Source organism: Pinus tabuliformis, chromosome J (genome assembly GCF_031772625.1).
Source record: "Pinus tabuliformis cultivar Carrire ecotype Pingquan chromosome J, CPIR1, whole genome shotgun sequence".
Classification (NCBI taxonomy): domain Eukaryota; kingdom Viridiplantae; phylum Streptophyta; class Pinopsida; order Pinales; family Pinaceae; genus Pinus; species Pinus tabuliformis.
The window spans coordinates 1,115,060,244-1,115,087,232 of NC_142295.1; positions in this window are offsets into that span (position 1 = coordinate 1,115,060,244).

Sequence of the window (26,989 nt, forward strand, 5' to 3'; positions counted from 1 at the left end):
CTCTATATGTTTGCGTTATGTTTCAAAGCGTTGTTATGTAAATTCAATTTATTTTAGGTTGATCTTGTTTAGCAGTTTGCCTTTATGGATCACTACGTGATGTATGGTACAACTCCTAAATGCAGTCTAAAGATGATAAGCAAGCTTTTTCAATCTTTTAAACTTATGAAAATCTTAACTACTGAGGGAAAAGAAAGACATCATCTTTTCACACAGATCATAGAGCACACACTAATGCACTTTTTCCTAAATCAACATGCAAGCTGTCAAAATGCACATGCACAATGCAGGTATTTCTTTTCTCTTTCTTAATGTTGATGTATTACAAAAAGAAAGCTATTGTATAACTTGGAATTCAATTTCAAGTGAAAGCAAACAAGCTTTTGTCCAAAATCAAAAGACACCTTAAGATTTACTTGTTTCAACACTAGAAATACTTAAATTCAAACCATATGACGAAATCAAAAGCTCAATCAGCTATGAACAGCAAACAAACTAACTCTTAAGATCAAAACGACACTTTATCACAGGTCTAGATCTAAGAGGTCACAGCAAGACTAGTTCACTTTCGTTATGAGAAACTGCAAATGATGTAAGAAATACACAAAGAACAAATACAGTTTCTTAATACAACCGAGGCGGAATAGTGGCAAAGAAAGGTGGTTTCAGATAGGTACATTGGCTGATAACAGGCTGCAAAAACAAGACTGAAAACTGGGCAACAGAAAGCAGAGAACCCCAATTGCACAAGGCCTAACTGGTTCAACGCAACCTCAACACTGTCAGTTTGACATTCAGCACAGGTAGCCTTCACGGGACCTACTTTGAAATGCAGACTGCCTTCACAGCAGTTGCGCTGAAGAAGAAACTCTCGTTTCTCTCAGGTTCCGGGTCACAGATTGCTCAAAAATCAACAGTTTTTGGCCAAATCAAGGCTATCAATCAAGTACACACTAGAGGATGATTCAAAGGAAGATGAATACTATCACTAAGAGCTATTTAGAGTCCTTGTGGATCAGCTCTTCAAATCATAAACATGCCCAGAAACTGAGCTAGAGTAGCTGCCCTCTACTTTGCATTGAAAGATCCAAATGCAGTTCGATTCGGTACTCCCTGTGCAAGAAACACAAACAACCAACAAGATACGATCCCCAGCGGAGTCGCCAATTTGTTGTTGGGAAAAGTATCCAATACGAAATGACCCTATCCCACTCTAAGGGTGATAGTTCCTTAGCAACAATCAAAGCAAAGCTATCTAAGATTACTTCTTTATGAGATGTAAAAGGGGGAAGAAAGAGATCCACTAACCGATGTCTTCCGCTAATGGTTGATCCAATCTTCTCTCCTTGCTGCTTGCTCCCAGCTCCTTGCTCTTTCACGGGCCCAGCTACACCAAGATCCTGCAAAATAACAAGAGAGGGAAACTACAAGAAGCATACATTCATAATTGATTCAAGGATTAGAATAAATCAAATACACAAGTACAACAATACATCATTGAAACACATGCATATAGAAGAACCTCAAATGCTTTATTAATGGAAGAAAGTAAGGTTCAGGAAGTGATACAACCATAAGAGGCCCAATCCAGCATCACCTTCCCGGCGGAAAGAAATCTCCTCTTCACCTCCTTCAAAGCAAATCACCTCAATAATTCTATACTAAAACCAACAGCAATTCTTTGCACAAAATTCCAGCCTGCAGATCTCATAGGAGAGAGATCCTTATATAGAGTTTTGGAGAGAAGATGAGTCAGCCTGATGTGTGACTAGTGTCCTCTCCAACTCCAGTTCTTCTTCAGTTCTTGAGTCCACTTGGAGATCCTTGCTTCCACTTGGAGTTTTAGAACCTCTTACTCATCACTAGGCGAATTCCCTGATCCAAGTGTCACTTTGGAAGCTTCTTGGGCACTGACACATTGAGGAATGAGACCTCCACATGTCAAAACTCGCTCAGCGCAGGTAGCCTTTGTTGGAGTTGACATTCAACGCAGGTAGACCATGGAGCAGTTGACATTCAGCGCAGATGCTCAGTGGAGCAGTTGACATGATCCAGAATTGACTTGTTTTTGAGTATTTTTCAGTGGAGAACTGATTTGAATTGCTGTGGTTTGCTGACCTTGTTCCTCTAGGGGTAGGAACAACATGTTTAGGGACTTTGGATCCCTTAGATTATGGACATTTCATGCTTCATGCTGTAAGGCACAAAAATGTCTATAACACTTGGAAGAGAAAAGCTTGAAAGATTTAGAATGATGCTTGGACTCACCAACATTCCTTCATATTGAGGTGGGGAATGTTGACACATAATCATATGGATTGGGTGAACAACTGTAATTAGTGTAAATAAATAATAGAGAAAATGGAGAGTCATCGGGAGATGAACAGAACAATCACTCCCTCTTGTATATAATAATGAAAAACCTGAATGAATAATACGATTACATTTGAGGAGTTACCTCCTGGTCTAACAAACTTGATGTTAGATGAGTCTTTCTCTTTTACATGTGTCACCATTAGGTTACTACTATTACTTCTCTCTTAGAGGCTCACTTCATTTTTTCATCTGCAGTAAGAGAACCTTGATACATCTTCAATCGAACATTCAGAAGGTGTACTATCTTACTCATTGAAAAGGATATTTACACTTCTCTCTCATGCTGACAGCTAAAGCCAAGCTTATCTTTAATTAAGCATCAACCTAGTCGTATTCTGGATGAGACTCCTACACCAAACGGTGTGAGGTCTAGTTGGGACCTTATATCAAGGAGACCTCCTATATGTTGGTTGTGTATAGCACCGTCAACAAGGCCATAATACCTCAGAGCTAATTTTTTGTCCATATTTTGTTGCTTGAGGGACATCTATTTATATGGTTGTAGTATCACAAATACCCAATCCTCCACTTCAAATTCCATCTCACTCCAACGTTGATATACTTGTTGTTTCATCCTATTTTGTTCCATAATGAAGTTGTCCTTCAATAGTTTGAGAACCTCTTGTTGGTGTGGATGTGGTCCTTACTACTTGAGCCTTTTTAGTCCCTTTCAAGGATGATGTGATGGATGGAGGATGGTATCCATAAATAACCATAAATGGTGACATTTTCTATGAAGTATGGAAGGATGTGTTGTACCACGATTATGCCAAAGGTAACCATTTGACCCATTATGTCTGTTTATTAGATGAAAAGTAACGTAGATACCATTCTAAACATTTATTCACAATCTCATTTTTCCCATCATATAGAGGATGCTAAGATGGGTTATGATACAATTGAGTACGCAAACAAGAAAATAATATAATCTAAAAAATTCTAGTGAAAATTGGATCTTTTTCACTTACAATAATATTTGGTATTCCATGTAGATTTTGAATTGTTTTCATGAATTCTTTTTCCATAATACTCATTTAAAAGGATGAGAAAAGGTGGGAATATTTTGTTATTCGATCTACCATTATGATAATGACACTCTTTCCTTAAGATTTAGGTAAATTTGTAATAAAATCCAATAAACTTCTTCTAAATTCTAGATTGGTATGGCTAATGGTTGAAGGAGCCCTCGGGACTTGATAGTCTCTCCTTTATTTTGTTGGCATAACATACATTCTACCACAATTTTTTCACATATTATTTAATAAATTCCCAATGAAATTTTTTCTTAATCCTATGGTATGCTTTCAAGAATCCTAAATGTCCTCCTATAAGAGAAGTGTGTAATTCCAATAGGACCTCTTGTTTCAGTTGAGATTTCTTACATAAATATAAGAAATCCTTATACCATAAAAAAAACATTTTGCCATGTAAATTTTTCTATTTCATTATGGTCCTCCTGTCGTTGTTGAACTATCTTGCATGTACCCTTATCTTGCTACCATTTTATCCTTCCTTCTTCCACCTAGTTAGATCATGGAATGGAAAAAGCACATAGTAAACCATTTGTGTCTTTCTCCTTCCTTGGAAGTCGATCTTCTACAATATTTTATTTTCCCTTTTTTTAGATAATTTGAAAGTCGTTGCCCAACATCTTTGCGACCCATTTTTATTTCTCTTTTGAAGATATTATTTTCTCCAAGAAGTACATCAAACCATCATGATATAATTTTACTTTGAAGTGTCTTCCTATTAGACATGGTTGTCATTTCTTAATTACATGTATAATGGTCAATGTTTCTTTTGCATAAATGGGTCTCAAAAAGTTCCTTCCTTTAGGTTCACTACTTTCCAAGGCAATGCGCCTTCCTTATTACATCAAAACTGGACCAATACCATGGCTTGATGCATCACACTCCACAATGAATATTTTTTTGAATACAGGTGTCACTAAGATGGGAATCATATACATAGGCTATTAAAGTTCTTCAAACACTTTGTTTGCTTACTTAGTCCAAAAAAATGCTGCTATTTTTAGCAGAAATGTTCCCTGTTTAAGTTCTGATGGCCACAACTCCTCTTGCTCCGCTTTGGCCATAAACCAGACTTCACAATATTACTCTCGCATCTGTAATTGCATCGGGTCATGATCCAAATGGGTCCAAATATGCTACCTAAGTCTTCAAAAGCCAGTAAAATCATGCCAAAGATCAAAACCAATGCAGGAGAAGAACCCTTAGAGTGACGAAAAATTACTACCGGGAGGCAAAAACACATAAAAACAATAAAAAACCAAGTATCGGAGGCACAAACAGTGAAATGCACAGTAGCCGTCCGATCTGGCCGATCAATGGTCCAGATCTGATCGGCAGGTTGCAATTGGCGGATTAAGGGCAGACTGTGTGGAACTTGCAATGGCAATCGACGATTCAATGTGGACCATTGATCAAGAGCGCAAATAAATGGCCCACGTTGCATCGCAGGTTCACTATCAAAGATTACAAAGAGCACCTGCAAATGGCTCGGGGCATGAGCAATATGCAATTGCGAACAATCACATCAGTGAATCGCAATCAGGGAAACTTTATGGAGCGGGGCCTTTATACATGCATAGGTGCGATCTGATGAACCAGACCCAACAGTTATATAAATAATATTGCATAATATTTGAAGTCTACTAAAAGGCATTTTCCTATGTATTTTGTATATTTTTGTTATTTAACGAAATATAAAGGGACAACACCGATGTGATAAAACCCGGATCCGAAGGGGTTCGGGAATGAAAATGCATAATATTTCAGATCCGCCATAGGCCATTTTTGCGTTATTTTCAGGATTTTTAATGAATTTCAAAATATTAAGGGAAGCTTGGGAACAGGCCATAATCGACTTGCGATAGTGATAAGGAAGGACCCGATAGAGGAATAGACAGTGTTTAAGGACTCTTGAAGTCCGAATGATCCGAATTGGATCCATGAAGAATAATCAAAGTACCATGACTGTATCAAATCAGGACAAAACCTCGAATTCAAGAGCATAGAGCGATCAGGAAGACCTTTGAATGGTGGCAGTTAGCAGCCAGCGAGGAATGACGAGGACCTTAGTCAAAGCGCACTGACCGAGGCCAATGGAGACTGCGCAAAAGGTGAAACTGGCACCTGAGAAGCCCGGATCGGGAAAAGGAGGCTGCTTCTGATGTGCGATTATCGCTTAGCACTAATTGTGCATCGCTAGGAAAAACCCCTCGAAAAGGAAAGGCCCCAAAGTGTTGGGTCACATGGAAGCTGGGAAAACCATGGGGAAAGTGATAAAGGCTAAAGGCAGGACCCACGCTCCAAAACCAATAGTATATCGGGGGAACCCTTGGGAAGTAAGCGGATTTGGAGAAAAATGAGCAATTCCATTCAGCATCGGACGTGTGGCAAGCAGAGGAGAGAGAAAACTACCGATCATCGCATGCTAACGGTCAAGCAAATCAATCGCGCGAAATGAGCGAATGACGTTGGATCTGGGGGCTCCAAATCTAACGGCTGAGAATGCGCCCGATGAAAGAATCGGATTTGATAGGGGATTAAGCTGCGATCTATAGGGATTTAAGGTTCGACTTGACCACCGAGTTGGCGGATGACTCATTCCACAGTGGAACCAAAAAACTAAACTGACGAAGAAAAGCTGGTGTAGTTCGCAAGAGGACAAGTGGCCACTCCCTATGAGCCGTTGATGTTGACACAGAGACAGGGAACCCCATGCGAGTAGCATCAAGTGATCTAATGAGGGCAGAAGAGGAAATGAGCAGTGATGAGATTGATTGGCTTTAAAGCCATGAACAGAGACAGAGAACAGAGGATACTCAGAGGACACCGAGAGGAAAAACCAAAGAGAGAAGACGAAGACAGAGAAAAGAAGAGACAGTGAAGCAAAAAGTAGAAAGACAGAGGGCCGAGCTGACCACAGGCAGCGTCAAGCACCAGAGAGCTTGAGATGTTCAAGCCATGCCCAAGGGGATCTATTGAGAATCGAGTACCATATTGGGCTCCCCCCATTAAAGACCATATAGGTCAAGTTCTGGTAAGGAAAAGAGTCTGTGTACTCTAGTGGCTTGGGGGATCCAAGAACCACCCTACCAAATATTTTTCTATTTCAGGAGACTCAATTTGAGCTCCTTATTATAATTCTCTGCTTTAAAGACACAATAAAAGAAGGCCACCACTGAAAGCTGGACCAGAGACGTAGCCCTGGAGGATAGGGTGAACTCCTTATTAATTGTTGTGTTCTTGCATTTACTTATTGTGTTTCTCTACTGTTTTCCATTTCTAGTGTCTGTGTATTTTGCAATCTGATTGATCCATTGCCTAAAATAACATAGACACACACCAACACATGAGTTTGTAATACCTTCATTCAATAATTAATTAACTGAGGTCACTCAAGGGTGATTTTCAGATCAAGTGGTATCAGAGCTTTAGGCTGTTAAGGTTAGACAAGCTTATGTTGGTTTAGCTGTTTGATGCTCACTAGATCAAAGCTCAAATTAGGAGAAGGAGAGTTCATCAAAACTAGTCCTGAAATTGGTAGATTCTATCCTCAGAAGACAATGTCAGAGGAAGGTCCTATGGGTCCAGAACCTCAATTCATAGAAAGTTTCCTAACCATAAAGTCCATGGTAGAAGAGATGTATAGGGACTTTAGAAAACATAGGGATGAAGATTCATCAGGCTCTAAATAGGACAAAGGAGAATATGAGTCTCACTGCCATGACCACTCAAAAGGAAAAGGGAAAGAGGAAAGCTTTCTCACCCCTCCTAATAGCCCTGTACATAACAAGAAATCATCTTTGATCAAACTAGATGTTAAATTTGATTTGCTTATATATGATGGAGAGTTAAATGCAGAAAAGTTGGACAATTGGATTAGACAAATTGATGTGTATTGCAGAGTGCAGAACATTGACTCAGACAAGAGCAAGATTTAGCTAGCGAGCCTACACCTTGGAGGCATTGCCTTGGTTTGGTGGGAAGGCAGGACCCAAGCTGACATGAAAAGACATGGTAAGACTATCTCTGTCTGGAGTGAATTTTTATTTGCAATCAAAAAGCAGTTCTATCCATTTGCCTACATGCAACAAGCCATGATGAGTTGGCAAACTCTTCGACAGTTGAAAGGGAAAAGTGTGCAAGGGTACACTCAGGAATTTAGAAAGAGAGCATTGATTCTAGGAATCTCATTAGACTCACCAAAGACTCTGTTGAAGTACATTGGTGGCCTACATAGCTACATGAGGCACACCATCCTCATGTTTAATCCCACTAGTATAGATGAGGTATATGTACAAGCTACTCATCTAGAAGCTAGAGGAAAGAATGGAAATCTAGAAGTTGGGGGACCATCCCAATCCACTGCAAGCAAGCACAAGGAGAAAAGAAAACAGAAGTGGAAAGCAAGGAAGACTAACACTGCACAGAAAAGCAAAGCTTCATGCACTCACTATAAAAAGGATGGGCATGATGATGAGCACTGTTCGATTCTGCATCCAGAGTTGAGACCTAAGAAGTTTGAGGGGAAGAAGAAGAAGACTGCTGCAGCTATTCAAAAAGATTTAGGGTCGGGCTTGGGAGATGAAACAACCATTGTAGCCATAGGTATAAAAGGTAAGAATTTTGAAGCATCTACTAGTAATTCTGCACAATCTATTACTGATGAAGAAAATGAGAGAAAAAGACATGAGCTTTTCCATATTCGAGTCATTTCCAAACATCAAAAGCTTGATACTTTGTTTGATAGTGGCTCACATGTAAATTTAATTTTTGAATAAATTAAGAAATTGGGATGAGCAACTACACCTCAAAATAAACCATACCCATTAGGATGGTTGAATGATAAAGCACAACTACAAGTTACTAGACAGTGCAAACTCAAGTTTTCTTTTGGGTCAGCATTTGTAGATGAGGTTGAGTTAGACATAATTCCTTTGGATATATGTGGAATTGTTTTAGGAAGTCCTTACTTGTATGATAGAAAAGCTATTTTCTATAGAGCCAAGAACAAGTATCTACTTGTAAAATATGGAATCGAATACTTTGTAAGAGCTCATAAACTCAAGAGTAATTATACTCTCATAAACTCAGGCAGATAAAAAGAATGATAAATTCATGCAAACAATTCTTACTGATGGTTGTAATGGAAAGAAACCTGATAAAACCAATGTATTTGAGGGTTGTAATGCTAAACAACAAGTTTATTTAGAAAAGGTTGTTTCAGAGTATGATATCTTGTTTCAAGAACCTAAAGGTCTGCCATCCAAAAAGGAAATAGTGCATCATATTATTTTGCAGCAAGATGCTCCATTGCCTAACATTGGAATGTACAGGTTATCTGCTTTAGGGAATTCTGAAATCAAGAAGCAGGTGTAGGAGTTGCTCGAGAAAGGGTTCATCAGGCCTAACACATCACCATGTGGGTCACCAATCATTTTAGTGAGAAAGAAGGATGGCTCGTGGAGAATGTGCATTGATTACCGAGCACTCAATAAGATAACAATAAAAAATCATTATCCCCTTCCTCGCATAGATGATCTTTAAATCAACTGAAAGAAGTTGTTTATTTCACCAAGCTAGACTTGCACAGTGGATACCATCAGGTCCAAGTTATAGAACAAGATGCATGGAAGACTGCTTTCAAAACAAAGTAGGGATTGTATGAGTGGATGGTTATGCCTTTTGGCTTAACTAATGCTCCTGCTAATTTCATGAGATTAATGAATGATGTACTCAAACCTTTTCTTGATGATTTCGTTATTGTGTCTCTAGATGACACTCTGATTTTTAGTAAAATGTGGGAAGAACACTTAAAGCATGTTAAGCAGACATTAGATGTTTTGAAAAGAGAAAAACATCATGTTAAACTCTCAAAATGTGAATTTGGAAAAACATCTCTAAATTATTTGGGTCATATAGTAGGGGGTGGTGAATTGAAAATAGATCCCTCTAAGGTGGCAGTCATTGTAAACTGACCTAAACCCAAGTCTGCTACAGAAGTGAAAAGCTTCTTAGGAGAAACACAATATTGGAGGAAGTTTATTTCTAACTTTTCCTCAATTGCAACTCCCTTACATGCTTTAATGGGATTGAACAATGTGTTTCAGTGGGGAGGCAAACATCAGAAAGCCTTCGACACCTTGAAAGAAAGGATTAGTACAACACCTGTACTAGCACTACCTGATCTTCAAAGACCATTTGAGATCCAAACAGATGCCAGTGACTATGCCATGGGAGCAGTGTTGACACAACATGGTAAACCCATATGTTACCATTCTGAGACTTTTAATCCTGCAGTAGTTAACTATCCTACATATGATAAATAATTGTATGCATTAGTTCAGAGTGTGAAAAAGTGGAAACATTACTTAATGGGCAAAGAGACAGTAATACATACTGATCATCAACCACTTCAATATCTACACTCCCAAACTAAGTTGCAACAATCAAGACACTATAGATGGATGGGTTTTCTACAACAGTTTCATTTAGTCATCAGATATAAAAAGGGCATACACAATAAAGTTGCGGACATGTTATCTGGACCCATTATAAATGCATCTAATATACTTAAGCATAATTATGTGCTACATGAAAGCTACATTAAAAAATATGCTCAAGATATAGACTTTAAAGATGTATATGCAACTTTGAGTCAAGGAAAACAGGTAGAAGAATTGGATTATCATGTGAAGGACCGAATCTTATACCATTGTGGAAAACTCTGTATTCCACAAACTGAGAGAGTAAAGATAATTAGAGAAGCACACACTTATTTGGTATCAGGTCACTTTGGGGTAAGTAAAACAGTTGCACAATTGCAAAGATTTTGTTATTGGCTAAAAATGAATGAGACAGTTTCTAGATATGTAAGAGGGTGTACTATGTGTGCTAAAAGCAAGCCCAACAATAGAAAAGTAGGCTTATACACTCCATTACCAGTTCCTTCTCACCCTTGGGAAAGTGTTTCCATGGATTTTGTTGGAGGACTGCCTAAATCTAGGAAAGCTCATGATTATCTATCTGTTGTTGTGGATAGGTTCAACAAAATGTGTATTTTGATACCTTGTAATAAACATATTATAGATGAACATACTGCAAAACTGTTCTTTGAACATGTATGGGTTCATTTTGGATTGCCCACTTCCATTGTATCTGATTGAGACACCCGATTTGTGGGGAAGTTTTGGTCAAGTCTGTGGGAAATGATGGACACCAAACTGAAGAAGAGCACAACTTTTCATCCACAAACTGATGGCCAGACAAAAGTAGTTAACAAGACAGTGATCTAGTTACTCAGAGGATATTGCAGCAAACATCCTAAGCTTTGGGATGAACATTTGTGTTATGTGCAACATGCTTACAACAGAGCAAAACATTCTTCTACACAAAGATCTCCTTTTGAGACCTGTTATGTTTTCACCCCAAGGTCTCCTTTGGATTTTGTCTTTGGTAAAGATACCACAGTTGATGGACACAGTGATGTGGATAGGGCACCTAGGTTCATTGAACAAATCTAGGAGATCCATCAGGCAATACAGGAATAGCTGGAAAAGAGCTAAGCAAAATACAAGGCAAGGCATGACAAGCATTGGATGGAACAAAGTTCTCAAGTTGGTGACTAGGTCTGGCTATATATCAGCAAGGACATGATGCAAGGTGAAGGTAAAAAGCTAAAGCCTATCAGGTATGGACCTTTCAAAATACTTGAAAAGATTGGTGAGAATGCTTTTCGCCTTGATCTACCAGCTTACATGCACATCTACTCAGTCGTAAATGTAGATTGCTTGAGATTGTTTTAACCCTCTCTAATTGAGGATCCCAAAGAGCAAAGTCAATTGCCTTCTATTGATGACCTACTACCTGAATATCTTAATGAATTGTAGGAAGACACAGTTCTGGACAGGAAGGTGAGGACGACGCGTAGAGGATATGTTGAGTACCTTAGAGTAGGGCTCAACTGTTCAAAGCCAATTAGTGCAAAGTGGATCGAGATTGGACAAGTGAGACAACAGTACCCTCACTTAGTCAATGCTTGAAAACCAAATTTTGGTGGTCCAAAAGCCTTTTCAGTGGGAAGGCCATGATCTGAATTGGATCCATGAAGAATAATCAAAGTACCATGACTGTATCAAATCAGGACAAAACCTCGAATTCAAGAGAACTGAGCGATCATGAAGACCTCTAAATAGTGGCAGTTGCCAGCCAGCGAGGAACAATGAGGACCTCGGTCAAAGTGCGTTGACCGAGGCCCATGGAGACTGTGCAGGAGGTGAAACTGGCACCTAGGAAGCCCGGATTGGGAAAAGGAGGCTGTTTCTGATGCATGATTAGTGCTTAGCACTAATTGCACATCGCTGGGCAAAACCCCTAAAAAAGGAAAGGCCCTGAAGTGCTCGGTCGCATGGAAGCCAGGAAAACCATGGGGAAAGTGCTAAAGGCTAAAGGCAGGACCCGCGCTCCAAAACCGGTAGTATATCGAGGGCACCCTTGGGTGGTAAGCAGATTTGGAGAAAAATGAGCTATTCTATTCAGCGCCCGATGCGTGGCAGGCAGAGGAGAGAGAAAACTGTCGCTCATCACACACTAACGGTCGAGCAAGTCAACCACGCGAAATGAGCGAATGACGTTAGATATGAGGGCTCTAGATATAATGGTTGAGAACACGACCGATGAAAGAATTGGATTTGACAAGGGATTAAGCTATGATCTATAGGGATTTGAGGTCTGATTTGACCGCCGAGTTAGCGGATGACTCATTCCATAGTGTAACCAAAAAACTAAACCGACGAAGAAAAGCTGGTGCAGTTCGCAAGAGGACAAGTGGCCACTCCCTGTGAGCCATTGATGTCGACACAAAAACAAGGAATCCCAAGCGAGCAGCAGCAGGTGATCTGATGAGGGCAGAAGAGGAAATGGGTAGTGATGAGATTGATTGGCTTTAAAGCCATGAACAGAGATAGAGAACAGAGGATACTGAGAGGAAAAACTAGAGAGAGAAGACAAAGACAGAGAAAAGAAGAGACAGTGAAGTAAAAAGTAGAAAGACAGAGGGCCGAGCTGACCACGGGCAGCGTCGAGCACCAGAGAGCTTGAGAGGTTCAAGCCATCCCTGAGGGAATCTGTCGGGAATCAAGTACCATATTGGGCTCCTCCCATTAGAGACCAAAGAGGTCAAGTTCTGGTAAGGAAAAGAGTTTGTGTACTCTAGTGGCTTGGGGAATACAAGAACCACCCTACCAAACATTGTTCTGTTTTAGGAGATTCAATTTGAGCTCCTTATTGTAATTCTCTACTTTAAAGACACAATAAAAGAAGGCCACCACTGAAAGTTGGACCGGAGACGTAGCCCTAGAGGATAGGGTGAACTCCTTATTACTTGTTGTGTTCTTGCATTTGCTTACTGTTTTTCTTTGTTGTTTTCCATTTCCAGTGTCTGTGTATTTTGCAATCTTTTTGATCCATTGCCTAAAATAACATAGACACACTCCAGCACATGAGTCTGTAATACCTTCATTCAATAATTAATTAACTGAGGTCACTCAAGGGTGATTATCAAATCACCAAAATAAATAGAGCTTGGCGGGATTTCACAGTGTTGCAACATTTTTCTGTGTAAAACAGAAAACAATCATTGTTAGTATTTGAAAGGATTCAAAGGCCCGAAGACCCATTCCATCATGGAACAGAGGCCGGGAGACAGAGACTAGGAGACAGAAGGCCGAAAGGGGAAACACAACAGCGCAACACAGCCAAACCAACAAATGATCATGGAGCATCGCTTGCACGAGTGAGCTCCCTACCAGTGCAACAAATTACGAAAATACGGTTACTTTGTTGTTAGAAAAGAAACCTCTGAGCTCATGCCTGTCGAGTCATGACATCAAGTTTTTGAAAAGATAGAGAGGATAGATTAAGACACTCCAAGCCTTTGGGAGCTCAAGAGTATTGTAAACAAGCCTATAAATGGCTGAAAGTTAGAAGTATGAAGGGTTCAACTTTTGGAGACTGTGGAGACTCTGCTCCTCTAGCTTCTCATCTTCATTCCAGCAATATAAGCTTATTTTACTGTTACATGTTCAATTCCCATTTTCTTCTCTGTTCTAAGCTTGAACTTGAATAGGTTATTCATGTTTTCTTCTGTGCTTAATGCCAGATAACTGTCATCTTATCTTTGCGTTTATAAATTAGATTTGCAAGCTTCATTTACTTCCTATAGCTAGCCATTCATATCTGTTTACGTATGCATCTGCTGGTACAGTCAGTATTCTCCATTATCCATAGAATCTATAAACTATTGAGCATTAGTGGTTTAAAGCCTTGTAAAGTTGAGGGTGTTCATGCATGTCTTGAGTGAAAACAGAGTTGAAATAGTCATCTGATTTGATCCAAACCATCATCTATTCCAATAGTTCAGAGAACAATATTGAAGGTTTATATGTTACTAGGCATGTTCTAGCTACAACCTAGGAGAGTTTCCTGGAGTGATAACATAATTGGCGCCGTTGCTAGGGAGAGGAGACTGAAGCTCAACTTCCTTGGGAGACGACACAGATCCAGATTTGATGATAGACAAAGTCTGGGCACATTTTCGGTTGTAATCATCTATCTGGCGACTCTATTGAAGGACAAACCTCTTGGCAACTCCACTTCATAGTTCTAGCTCAGTTTGTAAGGCACACTTGGAGAAATCCTCAAAAGCCACAAGCTGACCCAGTGCCTGACATCGAAAAAATCATCAAAGAAAGAAAGGAATTGCAGAAAGGAGCAACAGGTTTAGGTAAATCTAAACAATATTCTATATCTCTTCAAGAAAATCATTTAATAGAACAAATACATGTTGAGTGTATAGCGTTTAATAATAGCAGTGAAGAAAAAATATCAGAGATTCATAAATCTCCTTATTCTTTAGGTTCTCCTTTTGTTGTAAGCCCAAAGGAAACCTCACCTCCTAGCCATCATACTCCTTTAGTCTTACCAGTCACTCCTCAGCACCCTGTCATTCAAACTTCCAGTACCCTTATAGCCACCACAGCTATGGCAGGACCACAAGCACCTACCAAAATGGAAAGAATCATAACTGCTAGGTATGGACCTCTAGTACTGCCCACTCCTTTGAATGCCATGCCTACTGGAGAATACCAAAAGTATAGGCCTAAGTTCATTGGGATTGAAGGTGTTACAGCTGAGGAACATCTTGAATCATTCTATAGCTATGCTGATAGCTTGGACATTAGTGAAGATGATGTGTGGATGAGAGTCTTTGTACAAAGCCTAGATGGAGAGGCTAGAAAATGGTTCAGAGAACTGACCCCAAGATCTATAGAAGATATTGAGGCTTTAGATGATGCATTCCTAAAGCATTGGGGGGATAAGAAAGATATACTCTACTACCACACTGAGTTGGGGAACTTAAAGAGGGAAAATGGTGAGTTGTTGTCTAATTTTAATAAGAGGTTTAACCGCATGTATAACAAGATACCAGCTAAAGTAAAACCCACCACTGCCTCTGCTAAACTCACCTATGACAGTGCATTTTATTATGACTTCTATCTACTGTTGAGGGAGAGGCGATGTGCTACTTTGGCTAATATGCAGGATGTAGCCTTGCAAGTAGAATCAAACATCATGGCTGCAAAGAAGCTCAAGGGGAATGTTGATAGAAGGAGATAGAGGGGCAAGTCTTCATCATCTTCAGATCCCAAGATAGATAAAATGACCAAGATGATAGAGTCATTAGCCTCTGAAATCTCCAAATTAAAGGTTGAGCAGCACCCTGGGAAAGGAAGAGTTCCTAATACCTTTGCTCTTAGAAATCCAAATCCATATAGAAGAGCTAATGAGCAGTTGCATTTTTTACAAAGAAGCAAAGATGCCAATGAAGACCAAAGGGTGAAGACACCTTTCCAGAATGTATTCATGGAAGAAGAACAATTTGAAGAAGAAGATGAGATCCATTGTCTAGAAGACAAAGGCAGTGCCTCCTTTTTGACATCAGCTGCCTATGAAAATTCATTATTCAATGACCAGATCAACCAAGAATGGGATGGTGAAGCTGTTCTGCAAACTGAATATCAGCACAAATATAATATGAGGTTGAAGATGAATAATGCTAAGGAAAATCTTGTTCAAAGAGCTGTTGTCCCTGCAGTACAGCAAGCTAATAAGCAGAAGTCACCAGCAGTTGATCCCATCATCCTCAAAGTTCTAGCTCACGAGGTAAGAGGCCTTAACAAGTCTCCTTCTCCTTTCAATTTTCAATCAGAAATTCAGAAGCTAAGAATACCTATACCTCTGATTGAACTAGTGAATGAGTCCTTCAAAAGATCCATCCTTGAGACCCTTGAGCCTAAATCCATCCAAGCCTCCACTGACTATGTAAATATGCAAGATGACAAACCAGCTGTTATTCACAACCCAATGATTGAAAATTGTGAAGACAACTCCCCATCATTCTATGTCTCACTAATTATTCATGACAAAATCCTTCGTAATGACCTTCTAGACAGAGAAGCCAGCCATAATCTAATGCCCAAGGCTATGATGGATGAATTGGGTCTTGACATTACCAAGCCTTATCATGACCTATTTTCTTTTGACTATAGAAAAGTGAAATGTCGAGGATTAATCAAGGACTTAGCCATCACTTTGTCTCAGCTACCCATGAAGAGCATGATGATGGATATTGTGGTAGTAGATGTACCCCCTGTTATAGACAATTTTGTGCCTTGCATGAATTGTCAATAATCCAAGGGATCCAAAGTCCCTAAACATGATGTTCCTACCCCTAGAGGAACAATGTCAGCAAGCCAACAGCTCTCAGATCAGTTCTCCACCTGAAAACACTCAAAAACAAGCAATCCTGAAATCAAAGCAGGTGCTCCACTAGGTTTCTGCGCTGAAACTCAGCTGCTCCATGGTGTACCTGCGTTGCAAAGCAAGTGGAACAAAGGCTACCTGCGCTGAGCGAGATGGGACAAGTGGCACAATGAGTCATTGCTCTGGAATCTTCCAAAAATGACACTTGGATCAGGGATTTCGCCTTGTGATGAGTCAGAGGCTCTGTTTCTCCAAGTGGAAGCAAGGTTCTCCAAGTGGACTCAAGAACTGAAGATCAACTGAAGAGAGAGAGGACACAAGGCAGATACACATCAGTTGCAAGCTGACTCATCCTTTCTCAATTCATCTATATATTGAGCTCTCTCCTATGAGCTCAGGAGGCTGGAATTTTGTGCAAAGTAATGATATGCTGTTGGTTTCACTATAGAGCTATTGGGTGATTGCTTGAAGGAGGTGAAGAGGAGAAATTCTTTCTGCTGGGAGGTGTTGCTGGATTGGAGCCTTCAATGGTTGTAACACTCTCAGAACTTTACTTCTTCTATTAATAAAAGCTATTGAGGTTCTTCTATATGCACTTGTTTCAATGTTATGTTATGATGATTGTATATTTGATTTATGCTAATCCTTGAATCAGTTATGATTGCATGCTTCTTGTAGTTTCCTTCTTGGTTATTTTGCAGGATCTCATTGTAGCTGGGCCAGCAAAAGAGCAAGGAGCTGGGAGCAAGCAAGCAAAGAGAAGAGTTTGGATTCGACATTAAGCGCAAGGCAACGGTTAGTGCATTTCTTCATTCTCTCTTGCTTTCATAAAGAAGTAAACCTTAAGTAGTTTTCTTTACAGTTGTTGCTGAGGTACTATCACCCTTAGAGTGGGATAGGGTCATCCGAATTGGATACTTTTCCCTACAACAAACTGGCGACTCCGCTGGGGATCGTATCTGTTTGATTGTTTGTAGTATTTTGCTATTCATTTCCTGAACGAAAGAGTACCAAATCGAAAAGCTTTTGACTATATCAAAAGCGAAGTAGAGGGAAGCTACTCTAGCTCATTTCTGAGCAAGTTCACGATTTGAAGAGCTGATCTACAAAGATCCTTGTAAGCTCTTAGTGATAGCTTTTCACCTTCCTAATCATCCCTTTGAGTGTGCTTGACTGATTATTTCTGATTTGAGCAAAAACTGTGAATTTTTGAGAAAATTGTGACCCGGAAACTGTGAAAAGAAACTTTCGTTTTCCAAAGCAGGTAGTACACAGGATACCTGATTTGCAACGCAGGTCCCGAAGGGGCTACCTGCGCTGAGAGCTAGATTGGTTGTGCAGCACCTGCGTTGGCCCAATTTTGCCTTGTGTAGTTGGGGTTTCCTCCCTTTTTCCTGTCTGTTTTCACTATAGTTTTTGCAGCCAGTTACCAGTCTTACACCTATTCTAAAACCAACCTTACTTGCCATCATTCTGCCTCTGTTATATATCGAAATTGTACTTGTTCTTTTGTATTTCTTACGTCATTTACAATTTCCCATAACGAAAGTGAACTAGTCTTGCTTTTGGCCTCTTAGATCTGAACCTGTGTTAGGCATTTTGCTGGTCTAAAGAGTTAGCTTGTTTGTTGTCCATAGCTGATTAGTCTTTTCAATTTTGTCATTATGGTTTGATTTCATGTATTTCCAGTGATTAAACAAGTGAATCTTAAGGTGTCTTTTGATTTTGGACTAGCTTGTTTACTTTCGCTTTAAATCGAAATCAAAGTTATATAGCAACTTTCTTTTTGTAATCCATCAACATTAAGAAAGGGAAAAGAAAATACATGCATTGTGCATTTTGCATTTGACTGCTTGCATGACGATTTAGGAAATTTTGCATTAGTGTGTGCTCTATGATCTGTGAGAAAAGATTTTCCTTTCTTCTCCCTCAGTAGTTAAGATTTTCAAAGTTGAAAGATTGAAAAGTTTGCTTCTCATCTTAGACTGCATTCAGGAATTTGTTACATACATCTCGTGGTGATCCTTAAAGGCAAACTGCTAAGCAAGATCAACATTAAAATAAATTCAATTTACATAACAATGCTTTGTAACATAACGCAAACATATAGAGGTCTAGGTAGAGACGTGTTCCGGCGTCATTAAACTTAGTGACTGTCGATCTCTACGAAGGTGGGTGATTCCTCCTGAGAGTCGGTGGCACTAATACGGACTTGTGCTCCCACGTACCGTCGCGTATATATTGGGAGACCCCTATAGGAATAAAGCCTTTATCCATAGGAAGCCGTGTCGGCCGCCCTACTGATCGCAATTCAGTGAACACAGCATTCACGAAGATTGACCACACGTACCGTAAAACGTATTCCGTGGTTTTGCGAAAGGTTTGGCACACCCTCTGCCTAGAACTCCAGAGCAGTTTCTTTTGGCCTTTTTCAAACTCTATAACTGAAAAAGTCCAACCGAGCATTTGTCACTTCGGGCTCGTTAAAACATCGAAGGAGACTAGAGTCATCTTTAGCTTTTTCTCGACTCTTAAAACATGAAAAAGCAAAGTTGTGTCTAAAGCGTCGTTAATAAAATTTATTTTAATCGGAACATAATAACCTGTTATTCCCACGTTGATCTTTCAGTTGAAAAGTATGGAGCCCACCAACCAAGGAAGTCACCTTGGTGGAAGTCCCAATCCCTTCTCCTCTTGGGGAGATGTTGGCGCGCCTCATATGGCCACATTGTCACTTCCAGGATTGACAATTGGCCTACCTGTATGGCTCTTTTCAACTAATGTAGTTCAAATCGCCACTAATCCTGAGCAGTCGAATCAACAGTCAGACCAGTCTAGAGCTACCCACCAGCCTTCCACTTCTTACAATTCTTCCTCTGATCCTTCATCTTCGCAAGGTAGAGCCGGCAAAAGTCAACCTCCCAAGGAGAAGAAGGAAAAGAAGAAGAAAGAAAATAAGCAGAAGGGGCCTATGGCGAAGGCGACTGGGGGCAAGCAAAATACATCTGACAAAAATCCACACACTGCACCGACCGGGCCTAAATCGCCATGTGTCATTTGCAAAGGGACCCACTTCCACCGTGATTGTCCTTGTATTCCCCGGATACTAAGGGACTGGTCCCCCAGGTTGCACAATACGGTAGCATCAACCTCTGGTAGTCATGTTGATTGCAGTCCATCAACTAGCGAGAGTGAAGGACGAAGAGGGAGACCAAGATCACCCTGTATGTTGTGTGAAGGCGATCACGCTATTCACCGATGTCCATTCTTAGATGAGGCGAAGAGAGTTTTGGAAGATCGTCCGGTATCACCGTTACGACTTCCTCCTGGATACCAAAAACTCGTGCCTAATCCCTCGATAGTTGAAAATACAGCTAGCCCGCTCAAGTGGTCAGCTGAAGTGTCCGTCATTGAGAATGAACCAACTGAATCCAGACCAGACGAAAGTCTAAAGGTCGAAACGGCAGTTGACCCGGTTCTTCCTTCAGAGGTTTCATCCTCAAATGACACCGTCATTGAAGATCCATCTTCAAATGACACCCTCACTGAAGAGGATAAGGATGACACCGTCCATATTCTTTTCATCAACACAGACTCTGATGAGCATCAGGGCAATGCGCCCATTCCTTTATCACAGGAAGGAACATCGTCAGGGTCGTATCCGGCTGTGTATTTGGTCCCACCGCCAAGCAACCTAGTTGTATCCTTTGATTGGAATCAACTAGGCAGACCCCGGTTACCAGCCAGTATCCCATTCAGAATCATTGTCCAGATCTATAGAATGGTAATGGCTGGAACTATCATTGATGAAGGGGCATCTGTGAGTATCCTTTCCTCTATTGCTTGGAAAGCACTGGGTTGCCCGGCGCTTTTACCTGAGATGAGAAATCTATCAGGTTTTGATAAAGGAACCAGTCGCCCGTTAGGGATTCTCCCCAATGTTCCAGTTACATTGAAAGGGAAGACAGTTCATATGAACATGATGGTCGTCCAAGGACCCTTGGTTTATAACTTACTCCTTGGACGAGACTATATATATTGCATGGAGGCGATAGTGTCCTCACTCTTTAGAGTTATGTGTTTTCCGCACGAAGGAAGAATGGTCAAGCTCATAGACCAACTTTCATTTCCAGGATCACGCATCGCAAATAGTCAAATACCATCCCTTAACGGTTTATTCACTCAAGGAATGCCTCCACCCGCGGTTCTACTTTCCGATGAATGCGAGTGATTCGGAAAGAAAGAACTGGGACCCAGGGGGCATGCACCCTGGCCTGCCATGGGCAGAGGAAACCTTGGGTATAGAGTTGATTTCCGCAGAAGAATATGACTAGTCCGTACCCCGTCCGAAGGAAGGAAGAGAGGGTTGTTCTAGAATATGATTCTTTTGTCAAAGTTATGTGAGCGGAAGGATCGCTCCCTTTGTCTAAAAAAGTAGGCTCTCCTAAGGAGGAGATCCATTTGTGGCGGCAAGTAGCCACCATCTTTGAATGTCAAGCCTCACCCATTAAAACATATGTTTTGAAGGATAAGTAGGGGCAGTCTCCAAAGAAAGAGATGAAATTGCTGCAACAAGTAGTCACCATCCTTAGCAACCTAATGATAGACATCGCCGAGAAAAAGAGTTTAGTTTGCGGCAGCAAATAAAACCATTTTTCGGATAATAAGAAAGAGGCAGCGCCTCGAAATTATACTTTATACCTGGGGGCATGCGAACCTTTTGGAGTGCAAGCACGGGACAACTATTTATTTTTAAAATTTTTAGGTCCTCCCTTTAAACCTGTAGGTCTAACCCGTTAAACTCGTAGGATTAGCCGTTTCCAGCTTGCACAAAGAAAGGGTGTGGGGCAAAAGTTAAAACTTGCCAAATTGGAGTAGCTAGTGAGGTATAGCTCCTTAAATAAGAATACCTCACCTGAGGCGTTCCTTGTATTATGACTGGTATATTCGAGCAGTTTTAGCAATGTTCATGCTCGTTAAAAAATAAACGCAAGATCCGAGCAGTTTTAGCGCATAGTTCATGCTCGTTAAAAAATAAACATAAGTTGTGAGCAATCTTCCCCTAGAGTTCAAGCTCACCCAGAAAAAATGAACCGGTAAATAACCTTGGTAAATGTAACCTTTGACTGCCATATTAAAAGCCCTTGGTCGTGTTTATATGCCATCACCTCCATCCGTTCATTTGGCCAATCGTTCATCTCCATATGATTGTTTACCATCTTTTGAGGAACAGCTGCGAAGAGTGATTTCACTAAGCCATCCTTGTGACACTGCCGTGATTGGAATATTCCAACCTGTACCTGGAATCTGCTGCTACCCTGTTTATCACTCGTTCCTCAAAAGACGAGTCTTCTTTGAGCTCTTTTCACTGACTCGTAAAATATGAAAAGATTGCCGAGTTTTGGCCTTCCAGCTCGTTAAAGCGACCGGAAAGCTATCCCTCCTCTAGATTTTAATCTTTTTGGACCTGAGGGATTATTGCACAAAAAGATCGAGCGCTTGTTTTGTTCAGCTCGTTAAAGCAATCGAAAATTCATCCCTTCTGTATTGTTTTATACTTTTTCGGACTTAAGGGATTAGATGACGAAAAAGGAATTTTGGAGTTAACTTTATGTACCTTTTCAGACTCTCTAAAAATGAAAAGGACCGAGTTATCCTTGTCGTTAGACTCGTTAAATTTATTAAATAGCGACAAACTTTTCTTTAGACGAGAACGAGTTTCCCTATCGCTAGGCTCGTTAAAACATAGCGATGGGCTTGCCCGAAGGGCAGGTTATAGAACAAGCATATGTTATCCTCCTCAAGCTTGACAAAAATAAAGAGGTACTGGTCAGCAATGACTGGGGAAAAATTGGGGGAACCTCACAGCTTTAATGGTAGCAAGTCGCTCTTGAACATGACACTTTGTCCTCCGTATCACATCGGGTTGGGTTGTTTCATTCACCGGTCTCATCACCATGGTCCTTGCCACACCATCCATAGTTGGGGTAATGCTACCGATCCATCACATCAGTGTCGTTATATGTTCAAGAGATGTTGTTCTGCAAAGAGTCAACCGTGTCCCATCCACTGCCATACATTATCCTTCATCCATTTCATGACCGCCACCCTGAATCATACATCATAGTTTGTTTTCACCTCATCACAATCACTAGCTCCGTTCCGTGTCAATGATGTGGGATTCATTAAGGCCCTCCTTTGACGGATCGCTCCTTGTCGACATCAGCTCATTATCCAAGGAGTTGATCTAGGAACAACCCCTTCAGTACTTTGAAGCTTGCATGCCTCAATGGCAAGTTTCTCACTTCCGGCGACAGGTATTCATTAATGACCTTCGACCAGAGGATTTTGCATGGTGGTCGACACCAAGTCCTTTATTCTCACCATGTGACTTGTACTGTTGTACCTTGAGGGTCATCATCCTTATCGGTGATTCCTCTCGCGCTTGTTAACATTTTACATCATTGACCGGTAATCAAGCGATGTCTTTCCATGTTCGACTTCAAAAAATTCTCACATGGATCGACTTGTACATCGAGTGAAGATCAGAAGAGATTGAAGACCCCGGATCTAGTTTCATCCATCCGGGCTGCGATATATATTCAGGATATAAAGACATTTGATATGTACATCATTGCAGCAGATGATCATCCTTCTCAAAGGATGATAATTTCAGCAGAGAATTATCAGTCTACCATCAGACGATCGTCTGTTCTATGTACCAAAATGAATTTATAAAGCTGAGCATGGGAATGCCCGCCTCAGCTAGATCATGAAAAAGTATGAAAAATAATGTATTGTATTGTATCTTATTACAGGACACTTCTCAGCAGATTGAATGAACTTCGGATCCTCCTAATAAAGCATTTCACCCGATAAACGACCTCACACTTTAGGGGGCATCTGTTATAGACAATTTTGTGCCTTGCATGAATTGTCAATAATCCAAGGGATCCAAAGTCCCTAAACATGATGTTCCTACCCCTAGAGGAACAAGGTCAGCAAGCCAACAGCTCTCAGATCAGTTCTCCACCTGAAAACACTAAAAAACAAGCAATCCTGAAATCAAAGCAGGTGCTCCACTAGGTTTCTGTGCTGAAACTCAGCTGCTCCATGGTGTACCTGCGTTGCAAAGCAAGTGGAACAAAGGCCACCTGCGCAAAGCGAGATGGGACAAGTGGCACAATGAGTCATTGCTCTGGAATCTTCCAAAAATGACACTTGGATCAGGGATTTTGCCTTGTGATGAGTCAGAGGCTCTGTTTCTCCAAGTGGAAGCAAGGTTCTCCAAGTGGACTCAAGAACTGAAGATCAACTGAAGAGAGAGAGGACAAAAGGCAGCTACACATCAGTTGCAAGCTGACTCATCCTTTCTCAATTCATCTATATATTGAGCTCTCTCCTATGAGCTCAGGAGGCTGGAATTTTGTGCAAAGTAATGATATGCTGTTGGTTTCACTATAGAGCTATTGGGTGATTGCTTGAAGGAGGTGAAGAGGAGAAATTCTTTCTGCTGGGAGGTGTTGCTGGATTGGAGTCTTCAATGGTTGTAACACTCTCAGAACTTTACTTCTTCTATTAATAAAAGCTATTGAGGTTCTTCTATATGCACTTGTTTCAATGTTATGTTGTGATGATTGTATATTTGATTTATGCTAATCCTTGAATCAGTTATGATTGCATGCTTCTTGTAGTTTCCTTCTTGGTTATTTTGCAGGATCTCATTGTAGCTGGGCCAGCAAAAGAGCAAGGAGCTGGGAGCAAGCAAGCAAAGAGAAGAGTTTGGATTCGACATTAAGCGCAAGGCAACGGTTAGTGCATTTCTTCATTCTCTCTTGCTTTCATAAAGAAGTAAACCTTAATTAGTTTTCTTTACAGTTGTTGCTGAGGTACTATCACCCTTAGAGTGGGATAGGGTCATCCGAATCGGATACTTTTCCCTACAACACCCCCCAAGTTTGGCATGTTTCTTTCTAGAGGTTGGATCGAGAGATTAGGTGGAACATTGCAAAATGATCTGTCCTATGCTACTGTCCCAGTTTTTGGAGGTGAGAGTAAGAGATTATACAAGGAAGCTCAGTTGGCTTATATAATCAGTGATGAAAAGAATCCCACTAATCATCCCATCTATGCCGTCGACACTAATTTTGGAGCTTGTATTCTTGAGATTGAAGAATCCTAATTGGCCTTCATGCAGCTTAAGAAACCAGTTTTCCAGATTGCAGAGGAAGAAGGCCCACAAATTTGGGACATGCTCTTTGATGGAGCTTGCTCTAAGGAAGCTGAAGGGGCAGGTGTAGTCCTTGTGTCCCCCACACAGGAATGCATTCATTTATCTTTCAAATTAAATTTTCAGGTCACAAATAACCTAGCAGAGTATGAAGCCTTGATATTGGGCTTAAATGTTGCTAAAGAAATGGGCATCAAAGATTTGAAAGTGTTTGGAGACGCAGACCTTATCATTCAGCAGGTCAACAAAAATTCCAAGGCTGAAAGCATACAGAGATGAGGTATGGAAGCTTAAGGACTCTTTTAATATTTTCAGCATTTCTTACATCCCAAGAATGAAGAACCAACTCACTGATTCCCTTGCTGTGTCTGCTAGCACGTTTATTCCTCCTTTGCCTCCTAAATTTAATTGTGAAGTTTAGGTGAAATATAGACCATCCTTGCTTGACAATGTCAAATACTTGAAAGTGTTGAAGATGATGATGAAATTAATAGGTTTTTACAAGTCATTGATGAATTTTCTGAAATGCAGATCGGCCAAGAAAACGAAACCATGGAAGAATGTAACCAATCCAATCTGAAGGACGATATTGGCCACAAAAGCATTGTCTAGTTGCCTAGTAAACATATACCCAAAGGATTGGTGCCCCTAGAGAAGATGTTTTATCATAACGATGTACCTTATAAGCCTGCCAAGAAAGAAAATGAGTCTACTGTTCATAAACATAATATAGGGAGTCCAGCGCATCCGAAGTACATAAATCTGTCCACTCACTTTTCTTTTGCCCAAAGTTCTGAGTATTGCACCCTGATGAAGCAATTTGTTGATATCTTTTCTTGGGAATACAGTGATCTCAAGAGCTATGACACAAACATCATTTAGCATAAGATTCCACTGGAGAAGAACACCATCCCTTTTAAGCATAAGTTAAGACCTATCAGCCCTCTCTTATTGCCTTTATTGAAAAGGAAATCAAGAGGCTTCTGGATGCCAAGATCATAGTTCCCGTAAGGTATTCAAAGTAGATAGCTAACCTTGTGGTAGTAAGAAAGAATAATGGAGAAATCAGGCTTTGTGTTGACTTCAGGAATTAGAACAAATGCTCTAAAAAAGACAACTACCCGTTGCCGAAGATGGAACACATGCTGCAGAAGGTTTCAGGGGATAGAGTCATGTCTTTCTTAGATGGATTTTCAGGTTACAATCAGATTGTTGTACATCTAGAAGATTAGGAAAATACCGCCTTCACTACTCCTTGGGGCACTTTCATGTACTCCAAGATGCCTTTTGGATTGATGAATGTTGGGGCTACTTTTTAGAGGGCCATGGACATAGCCTTTGTGGGAGAGAAGGACAAGTTTGTCCTCATTTACCTTGATGACATAACAGTCTTTTACAACACTCACAAGTACCATTTGCAGCATTTGAAGAAGGTGTTTCTAAAGTGCAAACAGTTTGGAATTTCTGTGAACCCAAATAAGTCACAGTTTGCTCTAGAAGAAGGCAATCTTCTAGGACATATTGTTTCCGCTGAAGGTGTGAAGATTGATCTAGCAAGAGTTCAAGCAATTCAGACATTGTCTATCCCAAGATCAAAAAGGGACATTCAATATTTCCTGGGTAAGATTAACTTTTTAAGGAGGTTCATTCCAAACTTTGTAGAGCTAGTGAAGCACATCATTTCCATGCTGAAGAAAGGATCAGAAATAAAATGGACAGATGCTGCAATAATCTCTTTTGAAGCCATCAAACAAGCTATCATGGAAGCTCCCACTCTAATCAACCTAGATTACACCAAGGAGTTCTATATCTTCTCTTTTGCATCTTATGATACACTTGTAGTAGTTCTGTTGTAGAAAAATGATGAAGGCATAGAGCACCCTGTGGCCTTTTTCAGCAAAAATCTAAGGGATGCTGAAATAAGGTATGACCTTATTGAAAAACAAGCTTATGCTCTCATAAAATATTTAAAGGCATTCAGAATTTATATCCTGCATTCCAAAGTGATTGAATATGTACCTTCGGCCTCAATAAAAGATGTTCTAACTTAGCCAGAAATTGATGGAAAGAGAACTAAATGGATTGCAAAATTCATAGAGTTCAACATAAAGGTGAAGCCCACCAATCTTGTCAAAGGCCAGGACTTGGCTAAACTTATGGCTGAGGAAAATTTCATTTTTCTAGACATCAATTGCATGGGTTCAAATTCAGGTGATGAGAAGATAGAGGAAGCAGCAGAAGAGTGAAAGCAGAATCAATCTTTGGCTGAAAATCTAGCCACTTGTGAATGGTATTCCAACATAGTTCATTTTTTGCAGAAGCTAGAAGTCCCTCCAGGGCTTAGCTCAAGTCAAGCCTGGGCCATTAAGCTCAAATTAGCCAAATTATGCATTAATGAAAACCTGCTCTATTGGAAAGACCCATCAGGAATCCTCTTCAGATGTCTAGATAAAGGACAATCTGTGGAAGTCATGCACCAGTTCCATTCTAGCATCTGTGGAGGGCATCATTTTTGGAAAACCATAGCCCACAA